General features: G+C 38.0%; 1 long non-coding RNA gene across 1 annotated transcript; it reads right to left on the bottom strand.

Moving 5' to 3' along the window:
• Positions 1–6,218: 6,218 nt before the first annotated feature.
• Positions 6,219–7,448, bottom strand: LOC119264188. The gene is made up of 3 exons (XR_005130853.1): positions 7,330–7,448; positions 7,054–7,072; positions 6,219–6,254 (listed from the first exon to the last, which is right to left on the bottom strand). It is a non-coding gene; the product is annotated as an uncharacterized LOC119264188 (long non-coding RNA).
• Between the last annotated feature and the right edge of the window lie 448 nt (positions 7,449–7,896).

The raw sequence follows: 7,896 nt of genomic DNA, 5'->3' as shown, positions 1-7,896 counted from the left end.
GAAGGCATTGAAGCTATGGACTGGCCCGCCCGTTCCCCAGACCTGAATCCGATTGAGCACATCTGGGACATTATGTCTCGCTCCATCCACCAATGTTACGTTGCACCACAGACTGTCCAGGAGTTGGTGGATGCTTTAGTCCAGGTCTGGGAGGAAATCCCTCAGGAGACCATCCGCCACCTCATCAGGAGCATGCTCAGGCATTGTAGGGAGGTCATACAGATACATGGAGGCCACACACAATACTGAGCCTCATTTTGACTTGTTTTAAGGACATTACATCAAAGTTGCATCAGCCTGTAGTGTTTTTCCACTTTAATTTTGTGTGTGACTCCAAATCCAGGCCTCCATTGGTTAATAAATTTGATTTCCATTGATGATTTTTGTGATTTTGTTGTCAGCACATTCAACTTTGTACAGAACAAAGTATTCAATGAGAATATTTCATTCATTCATATCTAGGATGTGTTATTTGAGTGTTCCCTTTATTTTTTGAGCAGTGTATCTAAGTATGCAGAAAAACATTTACATAAAGGTGAGGTTCTGTGGACTGATGAAGTAAAAATAGAACACCCTGGCCACAGTCACCAAAGGCATGCTTGGAAAAAAACCTAAAAGGAGCAGCATTTGATGATGAGAACACTTTGCCTTGCTTGATAAGCATAAAGGTGGATCTATTATACTTTGGGATTTTGTGGCAGTCAGTGGCACAGGAAATACTGCACTGGTAGACAGAGGAATGGATAACTGGAAACGAAGCTGGTCAAGAACCCAGGGCCATATTACAGAAACATTCTAACTCTTATCTGACAACTTCAGTTAGGAATGAATTTAGAACAGAAGCTATAAGAAACTACAAATGCTGTAAATTACATAATTTTTAATATTATTTTGATTACGTGTTTAGGTTTCAGCTATGCATGTGTTGTTGGTTGCTTGGTAACAGACATAGCAGTTGACTGTCAAATTCTACTGAGTAGATTAAGATTTCCTAACTTGAGATAAGATGCTTGTACAAATTTGTGAGAAATTTTATCTTGACCTGTCAGATCTTAACTTAAGACAAAAAGATATCAAGTTTCTGAAGCTGAAAAAAGGCCAGAGGATAATGATTAAAAAATCCCCCTCAAAATCCACCATGAAGTACTTCAATAAACACGTCAAAGATTTTGAACTGGCTGATGGAATCTATTGTGTAATTTATTTAGTGCTGTATTGTACAACATTATATGCAAGACTTCTCATGGCCCAGACTTAAACATGTTTAAGATCTTAAACATGCTGCACGTGCAAGACATCCCAAGAATATTGCAGAACTAGAAGCGGTCTGCAAAGAAGAGCAAAAATTTGTAAAAAAGCATAAAAAGACTGCTAGGTACTGGCTAAATACTGTGTACAAACATTTGCACCTGTCACAATTACAATATTTATTCATTTTTTCTCTTTCCTAAGTTAGTGAAACATAAATTAACAGTGTACTGACATTTGCAGAAAGAGTTTTTTTAATAGTTTGCTGCAGATGTTGTTTTCTACTTATTACTTAAAATACGAGTACAGTACGTCAGTACGTGCACCCCTGGACAAATAAGTTTTCAGTTACTCCTCTGGGACCACCATAGGACCACTGCTAACCACATTATTATTTGGATGGTTGTCTATTCTCAGCTGACACAGCAGTGGCATGTTGAAGTGAGGCATGAGTAAAAGTCTCAGATGTACTGCATGTATATAACTAGCAACTCCAAGCATTGGTTACAGTGTGAAATGTAAAAAGACAGTACAGAGCAAATGAAGATTGAAAGTAGCACTTTCATATAAAAAGGTTAAATAATTTTCTGTTGTTAATTTTTATTAACATTAACATTTATATGAATTGGGTCAAATTGAGCCCAGATTAAAATGTTATCATTTATCAATTTTATAATAGCTTGTGGGTTTTATTTTAATAGGTTATTAAAAACCCTTTCTATTTGGTAATGAAAGTGTGCTACATTTCTCATTCTTGGCTCACTGTGTCCACTGCTCTGCTCACTGAAAGCAAATGTTTGCAAGTCTTTATGCACAAAATCCATACAGGTGTGCACAAAAGTATGGGCACCCCTAGTCAAATGACATGTTTTGTTGATTGTCTATGTGACAGTAACACATCCTCTACAGAACACACTGTTGCACATTTTAATGTACAATTATTGTTAACTGTGTGCATTAAAATGTGCAACAGTGTGCATGTAAGGCATGTAAATCATTTTATATTTTATATATATATATATATATATATATATATATATATATATATATATATATATATATATATATATATATAATGGCTGTTGAAATTAACGCGATAATAACGCATTAACGCGATCTAAATTTAACGCGATTAAAAAAAATAGTGCCGTTAACGCAAATCCTGTTTGGCCCTGCGAGTCATCCATAGTTCATATTGAGACTTGACCGTGGGCGGCGTCTCTCATTAATTCAGATCAGATTCCTTTATTGATCCCAGGGGGAAATAAGACTGGAGGAGTGAGTGTCTGTGTTTACATGGAAAGATTTTTGCCAATCCGATTGAAAACAATCGGATTACAGACTCAGACTGAGGTGTTTATTCTCCCTCTGTTCAACAATCTGATGAAAAGCTTCGTTTACACGCTCGCTACAAGTAATCCGATGCAAAATGACGCGCATGCGTGGAGCAGCGCTGAGAGTAAACGTTACCATGACAGCGAACATCACGTGAGGTCCAGTCGGCGCGAGATGAGTTTCCAGTTTACTCGCTTGTGGTTTTAATGGCTTTAAACTGACGTCAGACTCAGAAAAACGTCCTTCACACGTACTTATAAAGGAAGACGCTCTGAGACACATAAGCTGGACGTCCGTCCCACCGCCGTCTTTTAAAGCTCAGAGTATGAACCTCGTCTCCTCTGCAGGCCCGTTTCTGCTCCGCCGTGTTGACCGGTATAAACCTCTCGCTATGACGCGCCGCGCATGCGCAGAACGTACTTACACCGATTGGCGTGTAATCGGATTCAGGCGTTTACACGGATATTATTCTTCTATTGAACGGATTATTTACAGGCTTACCCACCTCCTTCATTCGGATAGAAATTGTATTCCGATTGGCCTCAATCGGACTAGACTATTCAGATTGAGGTGTGTACATGATTGAGCTGTTGGTCGGATTATTAACGGATTATTAGGCTGCATGTAAACGTGGCTGTGTTTACATGCTGTTTACAGCGCTGTAGCTCTGTGGTATGACACTACATGTCTTTAATGAAGTACTTTGTGTAATTTATTTTTGTTTCCGCAGTACTGTGAAGTCCTATAGGCTGTGACTAAATACAACTTCAGCACAATTGAAGTTTTTAGTTTTTATTTTCTTTTGTTACACATATCTGAACTGAGACACAGTGGTATGTGACTACATGTCTTATATTTGAGACTACAGCTCTCTAATCTATTACATATCCAATTTTCTGTTTTGTAGGTTCAGTATTACTGCCTAGTATGTGAGTGAATAAAACTCCCTTATGGTTTTCTCTTGTCTCAGCAGTTTTTAACATAAGTACATTTAGCATAAAATGTGTTCACCATTTTAATTGTAACATTTCACTTAAAAATCCTTATTTTCTATAACATTTACACAGATTTAAAAAAAAAAAAGATACGATTCATCGCAATTAACTATATGAAATTCTGAGATTCATTGTGATTACATTTTAAATCATTTGACAGCCCTAATATATATATATATATATATATATATATATATATATATATATATATATATATATATATATATATATATATATATATACACATATAAACAACACACACCGATCAGCAATAATGGTGGTGGTGTGTTGGAGTGTGTTACTGGAGTTTTTAAACACTGTGTCCACTCACTGTCCACTCTATTAGACACACCTGCGTTATTGGTCCACCTTCTAGATGTAAAGCCAGACATGATAGCTCATCTCTTGCTGTACAGTATGAGCTAATCATCCTCTAGTTCTTCACTGGTGGTCACAGGACTCTGTCCACATTACGCTGTTAGCTGGATATTTTTTGGTTGGTCGACTACTCAGTCCAGCAGTGACACTGAGGTGTTTAAAAACTCCAGCAGCACTGCTGTGCCTGATCCTCTCATACCAGCACAACACAGACTAACACACTACCACGTCAGTGTTACTGCAGTGCTGAGAATGATCCACCACTCAAATAATCAAATATGCAGAGAAACAGATGGTCTACAGTCTGTACTTGTAGAACTACAAAGTGCACCTATATAGTAAGTGGTGCTGATAAAATGGACAATGAGCATAGAAGGATAACAGGTCATAATGTTATGCCTGATCGGTGTGTATATATATATATATATATATATATACACATTTTTTTCCCAATGTGTTCTGCAAAACAACAGTAAATATCATGTACTTTTTTGGTGAATGTAACAGAATTACTTTTAATAGTGAAGCTGTCACGACTGGCCCCTCAGAGTTATCCATGTGCTTTTTGTTTTGATTCTTCCCTGTCCTGTCACCTCATTTCCAGACTCCACCCTTGATTGTAACCACCTGTGTCTGCCACCCGTGTCTTGTTGTCCATCATCATCCCTGTTGTATTTTAGCCATGTTTTCCCATGTTAGCTTGCTGGTCTTTGTATTGTTTGTGCTGTTTGATGTTTGAAGTGTTTGGTGTTTGTTTATTACTACCTCTGTTGTTTGTTTATCCTGTGTTTCTTTTATCATGTCTCTTCCCCATTCCATCCATGTTGATAAAGGATTTGTTTGGTTTATCAATTCTTTTGATAAATACTCCTTTCTAGCTTGGTAATGTGTTCTTCCACACACTAACTGAGATCTTACCCATCTTCACTTTTGTCTTCAGTTTGAGAAATAAGTGATAATTCACACTTTCCACCAATTTCATTTACATTTACAGCATTTAGCAAACGCTCTTATCCAGAGCGACTTACAAGAAGTGCTTTGTCTATCTAGAGAAAGTATCTTTGCTAGTTACCAGTAGCTTAGAGAAAAAGACAGTCCTGAGCTCAGATACTGCTAAAAACAAAATGTCACTGCAGACACCGAGAGAAAAAGAAACAGAGTTGAACGCAGAACTCTGTGCCATTCAATGCAATACAATAACAATAAGATACAATACAATACAGTTAAACACAAAACTCTGTGCCATTCAATGCAATAAAATACAATACACAGTGCAATACAATAAAATATTTCTTGCACAATTGGGCAAATTTTCAGATTTACAAATATATTACAGCATGTTGTAAAACTTTTAGAGGTATACAGAGCATAGTTAGTTACTAGGCTATGAGGGACCAACTGGGTGAACAAGTCTGCTACCAGTTCTCCATATCTAGTTAATTAAGAATACCAAGTTCACTGGGACATTAATGACCTCTCATTGAATTTGTATTTGAGCATCTATTTTGCCCTAATGGACACCATAACTTCATAGGTTAATTCTCAGGGACCTACTGGAATTTTCACATTGAGACATTTAAGGGATACTAATTATCAGGTCCCAGACCCATCAGGACTCCCTGTGTTCTGCATCTTGGCCTAGAGTAATGTTTATTTCTCACTAAATTGTTCATTTCTAAACTGTGTTTGGTCGATTCCACCGTCACTTCCTTATTATGTATCTAATGTGAAAAACCTTCATAATACTTTACATTAAGTGTACGTGATCTGCCAGTAATTAAGGCATTTACTAATGAATAACTAATCAGAAAGTAATGAGTCATTAATCAGGAACAATTGAACAAGTCATATATTAAATACCACAAGACTACATTACTAAGCCATGTACTAATGAATGAAGATGAAGGTAATAAAGGCTTTATTCAGTGCCTGAATTCATCAGGAATTCATGTATTAATTAATCTTGTCACAAGGGGGCGGCACGGTGGCATGGTGGGTAGTGGTGTGAGGCTGTTGCCTCACAGCAAGGGGGGCATGGGTTTGATTCCCCGGCCAGGTGACCGGGGTCCTCTTTGTGTGGAGTTTGCATGTTCTCCTCGTGTCTGTGTGGGTTTCCTCCCACAGTCCAAAGACATGCAGTCAGGCCAGTTGGACATGCTAAATTGCCCCTGGGTGTGAGTGTGTGAGTGACTGTCTGTGTTGGTCTGTCTGTCCTGCGATGGACTGGTGATCTGTCCAGGGTGTATCCTGCCTTCCGCCCAATGACTGCTGGGATAAGCTCCAGCACCCCCTGCGACCCTGAGGAAGAAGTGGCTTAGAAAATGGTTGGATGGACAAGATCCCCCTCAGACACAGTGCTCTGAAATATTATGCCTAATATTAAAATCATATTATGCCTAAAGTCAACTGTGTTTTTTTTGTAGCTCCATCCTCTCATCATCCTGTCCTTCTGCTTCATCATGCTGTGTAAGCAGCCCTTGTAATTGCCTGTTTCTGTCTGTCAGGTCTTAAGTTTATTGTTTGTGATTTCTTATGTTACCTCGTCTGTTTCTACCCACTGAGTGACTGTTCAATAAAATCAAAAGCTTACACTGACATTGTGTTGCAACTAGTCCTCATTTGTGACAGTTGCCATGGTTTTAATTCATCTTTCATGTTAATAATATGATGTTCTAAATCCTATATTGATACACAGTGCCTCATGACGGAACGGTTTATTCTACAAATACCACTGAATTCAGAAATTTGTTATTTATTGATAGGGAAAGTGTAGCACCTTTCTCCTGGGGTCTTAAGAATCCTTAACTCTATGCACATTTTTGTCCTCTCCCACATCTCGTACACCTGACTGAACAGCTAATTTACAAGCTCCTGTTGTGCTGGTTGAGGTGTGTCAGAGTGAGAAAAATACAACAGTAGGCCATGTCAATTCACAGTTCACTATAAAGAAAGCAATGACTACTGATTCATGATGAATTCATGTTTGTAAGCCCTAAAGTAAAGTGATGAACCACATGTACCATAAGGAAATTTCATAATGGTACACTGCATTACTGATTAAAAGCTAACAAAATAGCAGGGGTTAATCATTACTTACCGAACTGACAGTCATTCTTCTGTCAATGTCAAACATTACATTGACGAAATTTACAGGAATAAAAAAGCATATTTTAGTATCATCTTATGACTTCTACCCAGAGCACGTGAATATGTCACTGTACTACACGGAAAACGAAGAAGAACCAATACATAACCTACTGGTTCTGTTGGTCCAAAATCATCTGTAAAACGGACAGAACTGCTAAAAGCTAATTAAAGTCATTTAGATAAAGATAAAGATATTCATATGGCATGGAGTTTCCAAATAACTCACACAAGTTGAAGATCAAGTCTGTCACTCAGGTTTACTGAAAAGCTCTGAATGGAGAACAAAAGAAAGGGGAGAATATCGCGCCAGGCTGGCGCTCGGCTAAGCGCAGTTGGCGACCTCGCTTTCTCGGCTCAGTCTGTTTACTACTAGTCCCTGTGAAGCTCTGCCACCGCGCACACATAGCCCTTCAAAATAAGAGTCCCTGTCAAAGGAGAAATAACAAAGCAGCATAAAATCAACATGTGATTTTAACCAGACAGAATCGTGTCAGAGACGTGCCGGACGCCACATATTACTACTAGAATCACAAGACACTCGTGAGAAACACAAACACCTTACTTTTGCATTTACAAATCCGTTCTGTTTCACCACAGATAACAGCTGCATGTTTTACACTTTAGTCTAAAAAGAGGTGAGGCACGAACACTCAGACAACAATACCATGTGTAAATATTAACTATATCTGCGATGTAAATTACGTATATAATACAGTATGCAAAACTCACCTTTAAAAGTAAGAAAAATGCGAAATATTGCAAAAAGGGTGAAATATTGATTTAAAAAAAATTA

This window comes from Pygocentrus nattereri, chromosome 10 (assembly GCF_015220715.1).
Source record: "Pygocentrus nattereri isolate fPygNat1 chromosome 10, fPygNat1.pri, whole genome shotgun sequence".
Taxonomy (NCBI): domain Eukaryota; kingdom Metazoa; phylum Chordata; class Actinopteri; order Characiformes; family Serrasalmidae; genus Pygocentrus; species Pygocentrus nattereri.
The sequence above is the reverse complement of the archived record's forward strand: the minus strand, read 5'-3'. Positions and strand labels throughout refer to the sequence as shown.